General features: G+C 40.5%; 1 protein-coding gene across 8 annotated transcripts in view; it reads right to left on the reverse strand.

Annotated features, from left to right (window-relative positions):
- LOC138207845 (RNA binding protein fox-1 homolog 3-like) overlaps positions 1–19342 on the reverse strand; it is a 361299-nt gene that overhangs the window by 314064 nt on the left and 27893 nt on the right. For all 8 annotated transcript variants that reach the window (XM_069165392.1, XM_069165389.1, XM_069165381.1 and 5 more), the window contains exon 2: positions 6264–6386. The gene's annotated coding sequence lies outside the window, so the exon portion shown is untranslated. The remainder of the gene's footprint in view (positions 1–6263; positions 6387–19342) is intronic.

Consider the following 19342-nt stretch of genomic DNA (forward strand, 5'->3'; position numbering starts at 1 on the left):
CTAGAAGATGCAATGGCAACATATTTTAATGCTTCTTCTCTGTGCAGGACTGATTCATAATGTACTGAACATGGTCAAAACTATGTGGACACCTAAAATAAATATGCGGACAGATGCAGATTGCCTTGTAAGTCCAATATACCTAAAGAGGCTCATCCTGCACATTATGATTTATGTCCAGTGGAGATGTATGATATTAAAAAAAAAGGACTCGTCCGTTGTATAACTTCATTGATTATCTGATTTCTCTTTTGCAGTGATTTATCTTGAGCGTTAAATCAATGCAGCTCTAACACGTCAGCAGATCTCCGTCCTTTTTGGTACTTTGACATTTCCACACCGCAGGAACGACATCACAGTTCTTATGTTTCCTCACAGGAGGAACTTACGAACCTTTTAAGTTCCTTTAACTCCATTTTGTGGGACTTTTTTTTTTAATTTTATTTTTTTAGCTCCTCCCCCTGGGTAGGTACTTCCCCTCCGATAGGAACAGTAAGTGCGCAGTGATTGGTCGGAAAACAGGAGCACCGGCAACCGCCATGTTTAAAACAGTGTGAACAGGAAGCTAGCAGGAAACTAACAAAGAAGCCTTTTAAAACAGCAGAGGAAAGATTTTCAAACGGAGACACACAATACTGAGAAATGGACCGACAACAAAGTCGAGGGTTTATAAAGCCGATAAACATCAGAGGAAATACAGCGTGACTTCGAGAGAAATATCAAAAATCGCTCCGTTTACGTCGTTATTTGTTGTTCTTTCCAACACTTTAATTTAAAACCAACAACAACAACAATAATACAAAATTCTGCTGCTTTTCTGGATTATTCATCTAAAGAGTGATCGTCCGACTTCAGTCACAACACGCTCCTGCAAATGTTTCATAATAAAAGCCTTTTTATGAGGTTTCTTTCTTTAAAAAAAAAATATATGTATATATCATCAATTAATACATTTGAAATGTATTTGTGCCAAATTTAAACCGTTCCATTTGTTGTTATCAGCTCTCTTCAATGAAAGACGCTTTGGATCTATGAACACGCAAAACATGTACATGAATTTCGACCGGATCAAGAAAACAAACACACAAAAAAAATGGCGGCACATCGTTTCTGTGCAAATGCAAACTGAAGAAAGGCCGTAGAACCTGTTTAGTTCTGTGGGAAACTCTCTGGCGGTTATAGATCTTCACAAAAAGTCCTTAAAACAGTTTGCTCCAAAAATGCCTATTGATCTCAAACGTAACTTAATATGTGCAACTGGAAATCTTCGTTAAGCTCCACGATGAAGATCGAGCAGAGCTGATTGTGAATCATCGAGATATCGACTGGAAGTCAAAGCAGACATTTGACTGCGTGCTCTTTGGGGCTACAGCTGGTTTATCTTGCAGGTATTTCCCTCTATACAGTTCTGTGCTTCCAGTGAGGTGGTAAGCAGTCAAATTGGCTCCATTAGTACAAGAATATCCGCAACAAATTGCTCCTGGCAAGAAAAGTCGGGCCCATTATCTGATCAGATTTGACCACAAATCTTTCAGTCCGTCCAGCTGACAAAAACAGTACAAGTGGGTAAATGTGCCAGCCGGCGGTGACCTCAGACCGGAGGAGGTTTCCAGCACTCAGCGGCTCCTCTTTCTTCCCACTGTGGGCTTCTTCAGTCAGGTCCACACCGGAGAGACTTCATGAATAAGCCTTAATGTGACAGAGAAATTGGGGATCACTTTCTCTGTCTGGCTCTGCCAACAGTCTGATGATATCGACGACTAGATGGTGCGCACGCGGGAGACTCCAAAGAGCGGATTAGAGAGGGGAGATAAGGCTATCCACTGTAATTAAGCCCTATCTCTGTACAGCCACTGAAGAAAATAAATCACCCTTCAGAGCCTGCCAGTGTTGAAATGCATGAACAATTATTCAGTAATTAATCGTTATACATGCAGGCTCCAAACACTAATAGGACATATTTTAACTACAGCATTATAGTACTGTTAAATTAAATTAGGTCTGAATGCATTTAAGATCAATGTAATAGATCACCTATTTAACCTTTTTTTAATCACTCTAATGTAATTGTATTAGCTCCGTTATCGGGCTTTTTATGATGTGCCCCTGTGTTAATTTCCCATTCCAGCCATGTATAATTGAGGATGGAGACGTTCGGGGTGTGGCATCGGACGTGCCGCTGCAAACAAGCAGCAAAAAATATCATACAGATGAGGTCAACGCGTAATTACACAAGGTGGTAAAGTTGCAAGTTCAGAGAGAATTAAGCAGGTCTGCAAAAGCACTCATGCTGACGGACGATTAATTCTTCTCCACTTAGCATTTTAAACACTGCTTTCCTCCAGTATAAAAAAAAAAACTAAAAGAGAGAGTGAGTTTCTGGATAAACAACAACAACAACAAAAAAGCCAGTTAGCATAAGCGGTGTTAGCTCAGGTGACTGAACAGACGAACACAAACAAGAAGCTCAAATATAGCCGACAGAAAATCCACCGCGACGGAGACATCCAGACTTGGAGGTTCTCTGAAGTCAAATGCGCTCCTTCATAAACACGCCGACGCTCGTGCATGAAATTTGAAACACGCAAAAGCCAGCGTGCTTCTTACAGTTGGCGTAGCAGCGAAGGGCTACCGCTCCCATGTCGGATAGATCGGGACGTACTTTTACAAACTTCCCATTCAGCTTCTATGTCGTCTATTTCTAATCCTCCGGTCTTTGAAATCATCGTTTTGTAGCCAAAGCTCTTGAATTTAGAATTTTTCCTGCATGCTAGTCGATTTTTTTTTTTTTTTTTTTTAAATCTACAAGGAAAATAGCATATTTTGATAAATGACATCGATGACTTGAACGCTCATTAACGCAGGCATCTTTCCCACCATAACTTCCCCTCCCACATGACATGAATACGGCATCATTCTCAGGACAATACTCCGCTGTTTTTCTGTTTTGTTTTGTTTTGTCAGATATATTTGGAGCTGAAACGATGAGTCAACGGACCGAGTAGGTCGCTGATTGTTACTGCGAGCTTTCATGCTTTTTCTTTGTCACGCTGATTGTAAGCCAAACGTCTTCCAAAAGGAGCTATTTGCACCATTTAGAGTTTTAAATATTGCCACAACAAATAAACATGATTCATCAGTGAAATAATGGGAATATTAATTAATAAAGAAAATTGTATTTTATCTACACACTGCGTTATTAGCTCCTACCCTTCTGCACAGAGTGTGCATTATTTAACAAGAAACGAAATGTTTAATTTCATGAAGGAGAAATTGAAATCAGCAACATCACATTATAGCGTGCATTATGCCATTAAACCAGACTTCCTCCTATCGGTTACTTCAGGCTCAGATGGGATATGAAATGTTCTCCCTTTTTTTTTTCCAAAAGGCCCTCACAACATTTGTTAAAATAACAAATCCATTATGGATGTACTTCTCACAACAAGAGAGGGAAGGGCAGAAGATATCAAATTCGTTCTGCAAATGAAGAAGTGCAGATAGAATCGTTATTTTTCTTTATCTCCCGACAAAAAAAAGAAAGTGAACTACTTCATGCTGACTGATTTTCCCGCTCACCTGCTCTTCACTTCGAACCGCGAGGCATCGGTGTACGGAAAGCCCGACAACGTTTGTCTCAAAGCAGCCAAAGAAGAATCTGCTTTGCACACGGATTACCTTTGTACAGGAAAAAGGTAATGATTCTCCTCTGAAGTATTCACACTCCCGAGTATTTTCATTTTCAGAATTTCCTTATTTTGCTGCAGCAAAACAATCACATGCGCGCGGCACCTCCTTCGGGCAAAGCTCCTTTTTGTTTTGTTTTTTTGCTTTTGTGGCAGCCTGGTTCGAGCTCCTTCCAGGTTCATATAACGCAGTCGAAACTAAAAGGATATTAGACATGAATAAAACAGAAGTTCTCTTTGAAACGATGTGACATTTCCATATCAACTGGAATGAAAACATTGTGGTAGCCTTGATCTGTTTATGTGAAACCGAGCCAAGCAGAGAGATACTCGGCCGTTTGATGTTGTGCTGAGGGTTGAGAGTCGCTCGGCCAGCTGGTGCTTAGACGGACAAACGTCTGAAATTCCACTAAACACCGCGGTCAACAACATGCAAAGACATCTGAGGTGACACACACACACGCACACAACCAAGAGTAATGTGTGAGGTGTCAACAGAGCGACGCACGAACCGGCACGATGCGTTCGAGGTGCTTCGGTTTGAAGTCGACACACTGGAGCCTCATCAATAATGCTTTACCCAGTAAAGAGTCAGTATCAGAGATGGGTTTTTTTTATGGAAAAAAATAACAATAACAAGCCTAAATGCAAAAATATGGACACGTTCCCACTGTGCTAACAGATGAATCCTTTTGTGCATCCAAAAACAAAACCTGTACGTTGCTGATTCTGTTGTTAACCTTTCTAACACGAGGCTGTTTTCAGGGTGATTTCACAACCTTCACCTTTTAAGCTCACATATCTTATTATATTATATCATATCATATCATATTATATTATGTTATATTATATTATATTATATTATATTATATTATATTATATTATAGAGGCTAACCATTCGCGGTGTATCTTGGTTTTGTCCAGAAACAGTCAAGGCTATCCAGATCTTTCACCATTTCATTTGATAATATGTAGATATTTTTTTATATTAGGCTTTGCATCAAGGATAAAACAAAAATGTGTCCAATGAAATGGTCATGTTTTTACATGTATCTCAACAGAGAATAGTGTCAGTAGAGATTTATTTCTATAGTTGTAACAATCGGGACTTCGGGTTTAATTAAATCAAGAGTAGCGAGGGTGGATATGGACGCGAAGCTTCGTGCAGATGATGCAACTTCAAAGTCCATTTTCTCTGCAACGCTTCGTCACACAATCGAGACACTGACATTGTTGGGAAGCTCGAGCTGTGTGGTTTCATACGATATGTGCTGCACCTCTCCGTGATGAATAGTAACTGCGCAATTCAACCGAGAGGGAGCGGTGGGGATTTTGGACGTAATTCACGGGTTAACTAGTCTTTATAGATTAAATATATTCTTTACAGAGGAAAAGAAAGACGTGACAGCAGACACGGGCTAGCCTGCTTCTTTTTCTAGAACGCAACGCAAGAGTGTCGAGCTGCTGTTGAATTAACATGAAGAAACATCTGGAGGGAATCAGCACGAATGTTGGCAAGCTAGACCGAATACAAATTTAGAAATGTTTAAATTTGCTCAAAGCGTAAATTGCTAAGAGCCAGAATTATAGACACTTGGGGGGAAGAAATGTTTTGTATTAACATGTGTAGAACAGTACAGGATGGTGTTTTCCAGCTCGTAGTGTAAAGTCAACAGTTGCCATTGGTAACAGCCAATCGGCGGCCCGGGGCTTTTGTCCTCAGACTCTTCTTAAAGACTGAAAACGGAGCGTGACAGCTGAACGACACGGACAGTCAAGCGAATTTACATTTCACTGCGTGTTCCTGAGGTTTGACACAAAAAGTCTCTCAAAGGTCAGAACGATAAGTTGGACAGATTGAGGGTTAATAATTAACTCATTACCCACCCGCCGGCCTTGATTACACTCTGTACCCGTTTCAAACACTCTTCCTAAACTTTTTTTTTCACCTTCTTTCCACCTTACCCCGAGGCAGTTGCTGAGTTCGGTAGAAAGAAGGACAGAGAAGTGTTTTGCCAGGAGCGTAGAATCACTGGATTTAAGTCAGTGGCTGCTTGACTCCTCAGGAGAATGACAACCATGAGGAAACAAAGGCGGCGAGGCGGTTTGACTGACAGCCTTTCATGTCTGTTCACTACAAGGTCAGATGAACCCCAAACAGAAAATAGATGTGAGGGATCCTTAAAGAACGCCCTTCGTGTAGGATTCACACTGTATGTTTTGGTAAAAAAAAGAAAAGAAAGAAGATTATGAATTATAAGCGGCGGTGAAAAGAACTCCTCTAAAGTGTTGACATCAAAAAGGAGGGAAAAAAGCCAAACAGCAGCGGGGCAGAATAATCTAAATATAATTGTGTGACTGCTGCTATGTCAACTTCAACCTTGTCTCGTGAATGCCATAAGGAAGAAATGTTCCCTGAGGTTAATTTCATTATATTATCAAGAGAATAAGGCAATTACCAACAAATGACAAAAAGGGCCATTCAGAACCAATTCGGAGGATAACTGACCGCGCTACGTCCTCTCAGCAGGTGGTTATTCATAATACAGCAGGTGATTCATATGAATTATTTCCTACCTGTCATTCACTTTGCTCGGCCGCCTCGCTCTGTCCACGTAATTGTAGTCCTGTAGATTTCGCTTTGGCTCCGACGGCGGGAGTCTTGGCTGACCTTCCTGGGTGCTTCCTTCTCGCAATTATCTGAGGACATTTGGGGGAAAGAGGGAGAGAGAGAGAGAGAGAGAGAGCATAAATACTCCAGAGGGAATCCCGACACAAATACTGTTCAATACAGAGGGGCTCCAAATATGTTGCATAAAAACAAGCTGAGTGTGATTAGTAAATAGAGGAAATGTTCTGCTGTTGAACACAACGGCGTAACAACTTAGTAAATAAGGTAATAGATAACAGTTTAGTAAATAAGGTAATAGTTTAGTAAATAAGGTCATAGATAACAACTTAGTAAATAAGGTAATAGATAAGGTCATAGATAACAGTTTAGTAAATAAGGTAATAGTTTAGTAAATAAGGTCATAGATAACAACTTGGTAAATAAGGTAATAGATAACAGTTTAGTAAATAAGGTAATAGTTTAGTAAATAAGGTCATAGATAACAACTTAGTAAATAAGGTAATAGATAAGGTCATAGATAACAGTTTAGTAAATAAGGTAGTAGTTTAGTAAATAAGGTCATAGATAACAACTTAGTAAATAAGGTAATAGATAAGGTCATAGATAACAGTTTAGTAAATAAGGTAATAGTTTAGTAAATAAGGTCATAGATAACAACTTGGTAAATAAGGTAATAGATAACAGTTTAGTAAATAAGGTAATAGTTTAGTAAATAAGGTCATAGATAACAACTTAGTAAATAAGGTAATAGATAAGGTCATAGATAACAGTTTAGTAAATAAGGTAGTAGTTTAGTAAATAAGGTCATAGATAACAACTTAGTAAATAAGGTAATAGATAAGGTCATAGATAACAGTTTAGTAAATAAGGTAATAGTTTAGTAAATAAGGTCATAGATAACAACTTGGTAAATAAGGTAATAGATAACAGTTTAGTAAATAAGGTAATAGTTTAGTAAATAAGGTCATAGATAACAACTTAGTAAATAAGGTAATAGATAAGGTCATAGATAACAGTTTAGTAAATAAGGTAGTAGTTTAGTAAATAAGGTCATAGATAACAACTTAGTAAATAAGGTAATAGATAAGGTCATAGATAACAGTTTAGTAAATAAGGTAATAGTTTAGTAAATAAGGTCATAGATAACAACTTAGTAAATAAGGTCATAGATAACAGTTTAGTAAATAAGGTAATAGTTTAGTAAATAAGGTCATAGATAACAACTTAGTAAATAAGGTAATAGATAAGGTCATAGATAACAGTTTAGTAAATAAGGTAATAGTTTAGTAAATAAGGTCATAGATAACAACTTGGTAAATAAGGTAATAGATAAGGTCATAGATAACAGCTTAGTAAATAAGGTAGTAGTTTAGTAAATAAGGTCATAGATAAAGGTTTAGTAAATAAGGTCATAGATAACAGTTTAGTAAATAAGGTAGTAGTTTAGTAAATAAGGTCATAGATAAAGGTTTAGTAAATAAGGTCATAGATAACAGTTTAGTAAATAAGGTAATAGTTTAGTAAATAAGGTCATAGATAACAACTTAGTAAATAAGGTAATAGATAAGGTCATAGATAACAACTTAGTAAATAAGGTAATAGATAAAGGTTTAGTAAATAAGGTCATAGATAACAGTTTAGTAAATAAGGTAACAGATAAAGGTTTAGTAAATAAGGTCATAGATAACAGTTTAGTAAATAAGGTAATAGTTTAGTAAATAAGGTCATACATAACAGTTTAGTAAATAAGGTCACAGATAACAGTTTAGTAAATAAGGTCATAGATAACAGTTTAGTAAATAAGGTTTTCCTTCACAATGGGAAATAAATTGAATACCAACAGCAAATAAGAAGATACAGAATCTTTGAGTGTTCATAAAATGAGAATATATTTGATATATTTCCTACTGACACGATCCCCCTAAAAAAAGGCCGTGGTTACACCCACATGTTTACATGTTCTAAAAATGTTGCGTAGGATCAAACAGCGGTCAGATATGTGTGGAGCGTCCCTCCACACCCTGTTTGCACCTGATAAAACTGTGCAGCATCCCCCGGTGTTACACGTGTTGCTGTCCCCGTTGCCCCCCGCTTCCCGCTCCTTCAGAAGCACAAAAATATATCATAATCTGTCTTCAAATGCTGTTTTACAGTGTTTTTTCCCCACACATGCTTATTCAATATCCCGGCGATAAAACCAGCAGGACCTCAATTTGCCTCCGAACGTTTAATCTCCAAAAGAAAACACTTCCACACAAAGCTGCAAGAAGCTAAGTAACAGCACAGGGTCATTTGGCACCAATGAAGTATTGGTAAAAAATGAGTTTCCATGGAGACTAATATGCTCGCGACTAAAAGACACATAGAGTGGCATTTTGGAACGCGCGAGGCAAACTGTGGGGCACGAAGATAACAAGCTCAGACAAAAGAGACGTAATGTCAACACAGCCCTCGCACACGGGGCTCAACCTGTAATCAACGTGTACGGTTATAGCTGCGGAAAAAAAGAAAAAAGGTGGGAGACGCCACGCGCAGCTGAGTTACAGATATAAATTAAGTGCCCTGTTAACCGCGGCATTAAACTCTGACACAAAAAAACTTGAATATGGAAACATCAAAAGATGGATTTAGGCTGCACACATTAGCAAACTGTGGTTTTTTTGTTTTTTTTTTGTTTTTTTTAGTGTTCAGCGGTCTTTCAAGGAATAAGCTGCTAATACTGTATCAAAGAGGACTATAAACATAATGAATACACACACAAAATAAAATATAGCCGTGTGTAAATCTGAAACATGCTGCATGTGTTACGGATCTTTGTGTATTGTAATAAAACAGAACACAACCCTGATTATATAAAATCTCCCATCTGTTTCGGTCAAAGCCTTTTGAAGATGTGAGAAAACAATACGGGCGTGTTTTTTTAATTTATTTTATTTTAACATCTTCTAAATTTATGGGCATCCTTAAATTTAGCAGTAAAGCCGGAAAGGTGTTCATGGGCTCGTCCAATAACAGCAAACATCTGCTGTTTTTGAATATGTAACTGTTATGTTGGGTTTTTTTTAATTTGAGAAGAAGTGTTCTCATAATGTATTCGGGTCAATGTGGTATCTTGAATTCAGAGCCAAGTTTAGAGCAGTGGAAATATTTCAGATTCCAAGAATCATGCAAACCTCAGTTCATTAGACAGTTTATATATTTTCAACTGGATGTTTTGTTCTGTCACAACTAAATCTACCTTCATTTCTAGCCGACTGGACGTCTTACTGGCCGACCAAAGAAAACAACAGACTCTGTTTTTATGTGAAACACCATGTAATTCTCTTGCTGTGAAGCACTTTGAGCTGCATTTCTTGCATGAAAGGTGCTATACAAGTAAAGTTTATTATTATTATTATTATTATTATTATTATTATTATTATTATTGTAATGCACTGCATTTCCTTTTGACACCAGGGGTTATGATCTCTATCAATAGTTACTGCTGGCCTTTCATAATAATCAACCATGCCAAAGAGCTTTCCCAAACACTAACCTTAACATTCCAAAATATGTATATGCATACAATTGACACGTACTACTTGGTGCATGAAAAATGCTCCTTGAACTTTGACCCTCTCGGTCGCATCCGTCGTGATCCGTAAATTTAAAGTAAAATAAAAAAATGATGCAACCATGTGCAAAAGACTCGTTCCTCTCTGTCTTGACAACACGGTAAAGCTAAGTCTGACACCGGATCTCCTCGCTCAGCCTGCAACGAGTGTGAACAGATCGGCTCTGTAGAAATCCCGTTAATGCTCCTGAATGCTGCAGCATACGGTTCGCCTCCCATTGAAACAAAGTCTTCAATGAAAATAGAAAAAATAAAAAAATAAACATACAAATGGGTGATTCACATGCTGATAATGTATGCGGGAGGAATCTGCCTGTAAAAACAGATATAAAACCATAAAGTGTTGCTTCAGAGGTGACCTTTATTTTTGAAGAGCCGCGCTGTGACAAGCTGTGAATTAGCCAACATCAACAGTCCGGAAATGTATGCCTTTGCGCAGCTTGACCTCTAAAGTCAACAGCATGTGGAGAACAACTGGAACGATTGTAGAGAAAGAAAGAAAGGAAAAAGCTAAATAAATAATTAAAAAAAAAAAAAAAAAACAGACACAGTGCACACACAGCAATAAATGTATGACAAAGCACGCTCGCCGGAGGAACCTCTGATGTCTATCTGCCAGCGAGCCACTGCGGCCGCTGTCATTGGTTACAAGGTGAGCCACCTACGTGCACCCGGCTAACGTATTGATGTGATCGAGGTTTTTTTTTGTCGTTTTTTTTTTTTTTTTTTGCTTATCGCTACAATATCAAGTCACCTTGCTGTTTTATTTATTTATTTTTTCTAATCAAATGTCAACAACGGTGCTATCTAACCCCCGATATGAAGCCAATTAAATCCTTGTCTCAATCCGCCGACCGCATCCTAATGTCGTCTGGTGTCCCGGCTCGGGGGAAAAGTTTCCACACTTGTGTCATCGGAGGAATCGGCTAAATAACGTCGCTACGGTGAAACCGGGAGATTTAGCACCGAGGAGCCTCCGTTTTATCGCCCGGTTGAGGCAGAAGGGTTGAAGCTGTTGACACACAGAGGTACGGCTAAGCCACTTCACATCCCGATCGATCACAGGTCCACTTCACTACGAGTGCCATCCCTCCTATAAACCGAGCCCGTCCTGCCCCGCGCTGACTTCCACCATCCAGACGCCCGCCTGGACTTTTCGGTTACATCTCGACTACTTCTTTGTTCCTCAGTGGAGACTTTGTGAGTTTTTTAGTTTTTTTTTTGCAGCTCTTGTGTGTGTTTGGCTGAAGCAGGAAACAGATGGCAGCGGCTATTTCTGGGTGTCCAGCTCAAATAAAGTGTTCTTTCACAGGATCTTAGTGTTTTATTTAATGCCTGCGCGGGGAACTTCATAAAGCCTTTGGACCGAGAACTTGCAAATGGCCCGTGACAATGACATTATAAAAGTATTTGACGTTTTTTTTTTTTTTTACTGATGAATTCAAATGCCTCCCTCCTTTCTCTTTTCTTTAACTCCAGCTAATCCGTCCCTGGAGGATGCCTATTAACCTGGACCAACACTCCTGCCCCCCCTCACCCTCCTCCCACCCTGACAAGGCCCCACACGGGCCCCCTCTGTTTGCTCTCCTGATCTCTGTCACTCAAACGCTCATATAATTATTAGTGTCTTCGCAGGTTACACGGTGGATATTAGCTGCATTGTAAGCAGACATTAATTACAAGGACAAAAAAAAAAACTGCACTGAGTTAATTCAGCTTTAAAAAAATTTAAAAAAACACTTCTGAGGATCCACCTCAGTTGCCATGGAGTCATGTTTGCGGGCAGGACATGAATAATCCGGGTCTGTTTATGTTCTGTGGATGTAAATAAAAATCACGGCGCCACGATAAGGCGCTCGCGACACGCCGTCTGACAGGAGGTGACAGTTTGAAATTACATTAATCCTTATCTATTCATTATGAAATCTGTGAGTCGAACGTGGAGGTGTTAGCGGTAACGTTATCGCCGTAAAGAGCTTCGGCTGAATTTGAATTGATTTCTATCTTCTTTTTTTGTTGTTTTTTTTTTCGGGGGGGAAATCCATTGCACATTCCTCTCATGGCCCGGCGATGCAGCAGTCTCTGCCGCCTGCTGCTCACAGGTCAAGTCAGATTCATCTGGGCCTCGTATCTGATCAGCCCGTCCCCGGAGCTGCTGGGTAAGAAATAGCACATTTTCGATTACAGCCCTCCCTCTAAAAGCCTTCAGCTGTAGCGCGCATCTTTTTTTCTTTTTTTTTTTCCCATAGTTTGGAACAGAGCATTCATTTCATCTTCTTTTTTTTTTTTTTTTAAAGGGCTATCCTGCAAGGTTCCCATCACGACGGAGGTTCAAGGGCAAAATAAATCAGCGATGACACGTCCCATCGTTGTTATGTAGGGCGCAGGGGCCTCCTGTCTGCAGGTTGAAACACCCCCCCCCCCCTTTTTTTTTTTTTTGGTGTTTTTTTTTTTTTTTTTGGTGTGTCTGAGGCCAGATCACATTAACGGCCTGACTCATTACATTAACAGCAGAGCCGGCGCCGCAACGTGAATCCTGCCATTCCTTCTGTGGAGGGGTTACAGACCGGTCTGACAGCAGGAGAAAGCATCCGACTATTATTAACCATAAATCCATAAATGACACACAGGGTCCATACGGGAGGTGGGAGGTGGTGTGTGTGTGTGTGTGTGTGTGGGGGGGGGGGGGGGGTATTTAAAGCTGAGCTGGGACACTTTGTTGAATCCATTAACGCTGCAGACAACACGATACGAGTAAAAGCCTGTTGTTTAGTTTTAAATGAGACCTCCTGACAGATCAGCTGACTGAACCTGCACACCGTTGTACATGTGAATCTGCCCCGGGACCCCCCCCCCCCCTCCCTCCCACCTTCCCCCCTTCGCCACAAAGTATTTTTTTCCCGTTGTTGTTAAATAAAAGCAAAAATGACAGAAATATAATCTTTAAAAAAAAAAAAACGTGGAGGCTGCAGAGTCGGCGGCGCTTCGTGCCCTTCATTGTTACGAGTTGCAGGAGTTGCTCGTGGCAGCTCGACTGGATCAGCAGAAAATTTTGGGTAAAAAATAAAAAAAATTCTTCCAAAAGCCGAATCTCCACTAAACATTCCTCACCTCTGCAGCACCGACACACGCTGTCACAAATCAAGGATGGGAAGGTCAGTACTGAGCGAACCATGCCAGACTCCCTGACTGACACATCAAAAGTTCCCCCTCAGCGGGGCTCCGGCGCTCCTGCCTTCCTTCCCATCCCGCCAATTTGGCGGCGTCCGAGGGGAGCCCTCTAATCCATGCCTCTGAAAGTGTGCTTAATCAACCTCTGATTAAGAGGGAGCACGCCGAGGCGTCCGGCTGCATCTTCCACTTGCCCCCCTCCACCCTCCCCCCCCACCCTCCCTTTCCCCCCCACATCCGCCATCCGCCCCTGAAGTCAATCAAAACACAAGGAAGTAGGATGTATTTGTTCTCACAGCCTCCCCGCTGCCCGATGCTCCCGCTCAAGATGTCTGAAGTCTCCTCGGTGTCGTTTTCGGGGCCCTTCGTTCATCACACATCCGCCAATACAAAATACAAAGCAAACATTTAGTTCCTTCTAATTCTCCTCCTCTCCTCCTCTCTCCCTCTCCCTCCCTCTCTCTCTCCTTTTGTCTTTTTTCTGTTGTTGTTATGAGCGTTCCACCGGGTGTCTCGGGATGAATTAAACATCAGTGTGTTGGGAGGAAGGGCACAGTTTCCCCCTGAAAGGATTGAATGCGCAGCGTTTGTTTGAGAGGAGAGCAGCAGTGGAGGTGACAGGGGAGGCTTTGCTCAGCACGAGGACGCCGAACCATCAGGGAACCACTTTGACCTCTAACATCCGACTGCCTCCATGCATAGTCATTTTTTTTCTTCCTTGCGACTCCTCAAGTTGCTCCGAGTAATTGGGGTATCCCAAACTTTAGACAACGCTGAGGCCACGTTTGGCATCTGTTTATCTCCTTCTCTGTGGAAAGGAATAGATTTGTAGCTGGAGGCTTCGTTAGCTTCAGTCAAGAAACATTTCGGATTAGAAACCTTATTGGTGTCGATGGAGACACGTCTACGACGTCCACACCAAACTATGATATTACATTTCACCAACATGAGTTACTTTACTTTTTTATATTCGCTACATAAAGAAGCATCTCTGCTACCCAGGACAATAAAAAGAAACGACACCCGATGATGCTACGTGTCGCCCACCGATAGCTGTAACCTGGCTGCACCACAGGCCTGTCAATCAAACAGACACCCAAAAACACGTCTTTTTGAGGTTTATGTTCTAATTCGTGATGGGATTATTTTCAGATGGACCTCCAGAAAACCAAAAAGAAGGAGCGACTTTAGCTAACAACATTGAAATAACTTGTGGAAAAACTTTATTGACTTTTGAATTTCATTTAGACAAGTTGACTGTGAGTCTATGGAGCTTTTTGGAGCCAGCCTCTAGTGGAACTCGGTGGTATTGCAGCTTAAAGACTCATTTTCTAGAAGCTACGAACACTTTTATACACGGTTTACGCTCCAAACATTAACTGGGAGCATCAGAGTGCAAATCAAGACAGCCATCGTATTATTTCCTATGAAAACAGATGTTGCTAAAAAGGAAAAAAAAAAGCTTGGACGAAATACAAGAAAAAGACACTGAATTTAAGGAGATCATGAAATGATCTGTCCACGCAGCAAGTCACCTGTACCTGACAAGAAATGTTAAAATCAGCTGGTTCCACTCTAGAAATAAAAAACAACAACTTTGATACGAAGGTTTCTATTAAGTAGAAAATGTCGGGTTTTAGATCAGATTTAAGAAACACAATACACTGAATATTAGCAAATACTTACTTTACTTTTAAATTCTTAAATTTAGCATGCTGAAAAAAATGAATAAATCACGGCTTTTCACAAGTAGAAAAAAGTCGGCTCATCTTGAAATAGACTCGAACCCGGATTTAACACAAGACCTCAATCTGTACAGTCTCTGCTTCACGTTCAACCGTTAACACACCGATGACAACAGTGCTTGGGATTCAGTGACTTCAGCAGTCGAACCGCTGACCTCCCATCTGAGCCACAGACGCCACAAAAACTTCCATCACCATATTATACCAAGAAAGAAACTCATATATAACTGTTAAAACAAGAGGAATAATCTCATATTTCCCAATTAAAGATTTGAAATCTTGGAAAACACAAGACATACTGCTCAAATAAGTGTTCTGCAGCCTTAAGTGGACGTTTTACAGACATGTTTTCTTGTATCTAAAGCAACTCAAATAAAGAAGCTCAGTTTTCGGGGTGTTTAGTATAAATCCTGCCTACAAAGTACCGGTTGACTCAGTCGCCTCTGCGGTAAACAAGCACCGACACCCGACTAATTAAATCACAGAAAAGAGAATGTTGGCTGTGACTCGGAGATGTGGGAAGTGGCAACCTGACGAGCGCTTCGGGCTCCGGTCGCCACAACAACATCCAGACCTCTGACCGGCAGCCCCGGCGTTAGAAAAGATGACCGTGTTTCAGGAGCGAGCTAAATGTGGGTGGATTGCCTCTTCATGTGAGGAATGGAGTGCAAATAACCCACTAAAGACGAGCAGCGTTCCCACACTGCATGATAAACCTCAAGAAAAATAGGTCATCAGCAGAAAACACCGGTTCAGTCGAGTCCTCTCTTTCCTCTCATTATACATTTTTCAGTGGAAACACGCTGAGAAGAATCCGATGTTTACGTTAGACGGAGACGGGATGTTTGCACGATTTGCAGCAGAGGCGTCCCTTTGTGCTCAGTAGTGTTATTGTGTTGAAATTCAGCATCTGACAAGTGGATCATTTGCATAAAATAGTGTGTAGAAGCAGACAAAAGAAAGCCCTGGACATCATCACAAGGTTTTACGCTACATAACACAATAAGGATTTTCTTCCATAACCGTTATGCACGATTATGCAACGAGTAGCTCCAGAGATCTGATTGGTCAACTGTACATTTGGAACAAATCAGCATAACAGCACTAGAAATATCTCTTTCAATGGCAATACATACAGTAATTAGAATTGAATTTCATATAATATGTTAAATAATGTAGTTTCTACTTGTTATAGGTCTATTAAATGACCCATTTGGTGAAGTCGGGTCTCTTTTGGTCCTTTTTGGTTGCTCTGAGCACCTGTACTGTAAAACCACGGATAGTCGCGTACTTAAAATCCTAGCAGAGGCTAGCTGGACTGTTTTGGTTTTTTTTAACACATGAATAATAATAATAATAATAATAATAATAATAATACATAAGTCCATGGATATCTTTTTTTCATCAGATATCTTGGTTACAGCCAGACTGAGCTGGCTGAGTAGTTTCGTGTTTCTATATGCTGGATTTAAGAGACAACAATAAAATGGATTATAAATCCTCTCTGTTGCTAAGGTCGTTGCTAAGGGCCGGACTACTTCCTGGAGTAGTAAACATTGCGTACGTTACATAAGGAGTCCGAATGACTGTTTTCCAGTTCCTAGTCACACCCACCATGTGTTGCCATGGAAACGGAGTTGTATCTCGAAAACGTTGTATATTTTGAGAGCGAATAGCGCCACAATATGAACACATTTAGGTTACGCGTTTTATTTAGTCGGTAACTTGTATAATAACACCAGGGTGACGCTTTATCGACAGACAGCGATGCCGTAAGCAATATCGCTTAAAGAAGATTTCTTATTTTTGCTGGACTCCATATGCCCGCCGTTCGGACCGGGACCGTCTCACAAGCTCTCCCTCTGTGATTGATTAATGCTCTTGAATGCAGATGGTCTGTTAGGTGGGCAAAACTGGCCAAAAAAAAAAAAAAAAAAAAAAAAAAAGTGCTAAAGCCAAAACTAGCCGTCTGCTCTAAAAGTAGGAAAACTAACATTTTAATTAATAAGAGCTTTCATGTAGATTTATTGGTTTTCTGGTTGGCATGCACAGAGCTGTGCTGCGGCTGCTTCTATTTCCTGTGTTTTTCCTCTCTTCTGGTCTGGTTGTAATCAGGCACGAGTATGACGACTTTAAAAAAAAAAAAATCCCGCGAGCAACTTATGAAACATTTCGAGGTGAAATATCCGATTCCCCCCCTCCCGCCCCTAAGTTGATTATCCAGGAGAAATGAGTCTCATATTTCAAGTAAGAGTTCAGTGAACTGCAGTCATGTGATTAATACCCTTTTCTCTGAGTCTTTGCCAGCGAGCTAATGCTCGGTCCACAACAACACAAAGATTTGTGTTTGTGCACGCGGTCAAAACAAGAACAAAAAGTCAAAAGGCTTTTTCCAGAGCGAGAACAGGAGTGTGGGTTAAAAGGGAAACATCTATCTCCTCTGTCAAATATCTCCGCTGTTTCACAGCGACTTTGATCAACAAAGTACCGCACTCGTCCACGGCAACACCCACATAAAACAATACACACACACACACACACACACACACACACACACACACACACACACACACACACACACACGGGGTTGTGTAATCTCTTTTGCATTACATATAACAGAAGAAGACTCGTCCTTATTTTGGGCACTTAGCAACAGAAAGAACGAAGCCTCGATGGTTCTGACCTGCAGAAATGGATGATCAATAACACGGCTTTCTTTTTCTCACTGCCGAATGTTTATTATGGGATGTACGAAACCACGCATGTCCGAATCGTAAGGAGACAAAACAAAGGAAACGTTGATCAATGTCTGGACTCGCCCACGAAAGGGTGTAATTGGACAAAAAAAAAAAAAGAGAAAAGAAATGACATTAAAGGGTTAGTTCACCTGAATCTGATCAATCGAGTCGTGAAAATTATTTCTGTTTTAGAAAATCTGTTGCATCCAACACAAAACAAAAGAGTTGATAGCGTTAGGGTTTAAATTTAATGCCCCATTAATTGGGCTTTTTGTTTTTAACGGAATAAATAGTCTCAACTAAAACATCAAAATTGCTAAACTGACTCAGTCTGTTAGATTATTCGGAATAATTAGAAAATTGTTTTCGAAGAAAAACAGTTTATTTTAAATGCAAATTAAAGTGGTTTGAATAAAGTTTCCTGGCAAATATGTTGAACCGGGACGACTAAAAAAAAAACAACAACGTGCATCTGCAGGGCCGGGAATCATCGGAGGAGAAATACATTTAGATTTGTTTTTTTGGGGATGAAAGGACCCTTCGGCGTCTCCGTGAGACCGTTTACAAAAAAAATTTTTACATTTGTTCCTGTTCGCTACATTTTCCAACAGTTTTAGTCATGATAGTTTAGCTTGAATGACACCTTTTATTTAAAGGACTATCCTCCTTTAAAAAAAAAAAAAAAAAAAAAAAAAAAAAAGGGCCCCACAGGTCTTTTGTGCGAGCTGCTTATTACTAGACTGGTACGAACCAATTTCACTGTGAAAATGGTTCTGGCCACGTTTAATAGGGAATCGTCGTACTAGGCGTAGACCTCGGGTTCTTTTTAACCAATCAGCATTCGCCGAAACCGTCCGCCACTCTGCCACCGCCGCCACTACCTACCGTGTCCACCAAAGCGTTTTTTTTCCCCCCCGAGTACAGAATATTCTTTCAGTTGTTTTGATGATTGCCAGTTTTGTACGGGTGCAGTTGGACGCTTTTTTTCGCTTCCCGTTGTCAACTGCTGTCGCATTTGCTGTTGCCATGACGACAGAGGTAGCATAATTTTCAGGAAGTGGTGGACAACTCGGTTCAAGGGATCGTTTTGACGCCAACCGTTATCCTTTCCCGAAACCAAACGGGGTTTTTTTTGGTGCATGAATCTCACCTCGACGCTCATTAAGAAACACTGCTGTGGGTCGTTTTTTGAGGACGGGAATAAATTACACTTAATGTCGTATCGGGTTTGAGGATTTGTTATTTAAGTATCTGCTCGCAGTAATGAAGGAAAGCCTTGAATCATGACACACTTCCAGCGCACTGAGCTGAACTAACACCTTGTTCTAAATTGGAACAAATAGGTGGAGAATCCGCTGGGTTTTAATTAATGGATGTTGCCAACTTTTCTGTCCTGCAGCCCTACTTCTTTTTTTTTTATTATTATTATTTCCCACCAGCATGCACTGCATTTTAATGCAACATAAAATCTGGCATTATGCAACGTGAAGTAGAAGTTGTGGAGGAAGACATCACCTCCCACATCGGCTCAGCCCTCATTCTTTTCCATCCCTCCTTCTCCGCCTTGTATCCATTTGTTGTTGTTTTTTTTGCATGTCAAGTCAAAAGGAGGTTGTCACGGGGAGACAGCTCGCTTGTCTTACCGCACATGATTGAGGTAGCTGCGATTTATAACGCGGCGATGCCGGAGCGACAGACTTCACTTATCTCGGGGGCCCCGGCTCCTTCCTTGCCCGGTGCCCTTTTCGCTCAGCCAA

Source organism: Embiotoca jacksoni, unplaced genomic scaffold (assembly GCF_022577435.1).
Source record: "Embiotoca jacksoni isolate LCO1_2020_lvr unplaced genomic scaffold, fEmbJac1.0.p SCAF_34, whole genome shotgun sequence".
In the NCBI taxonomy this organism is placed as follows: Eukaryota; Metazoa; Chordata; class Actinopteri; family Embiotocidae; genus Embiotoca; species Embiotoca jacksoni.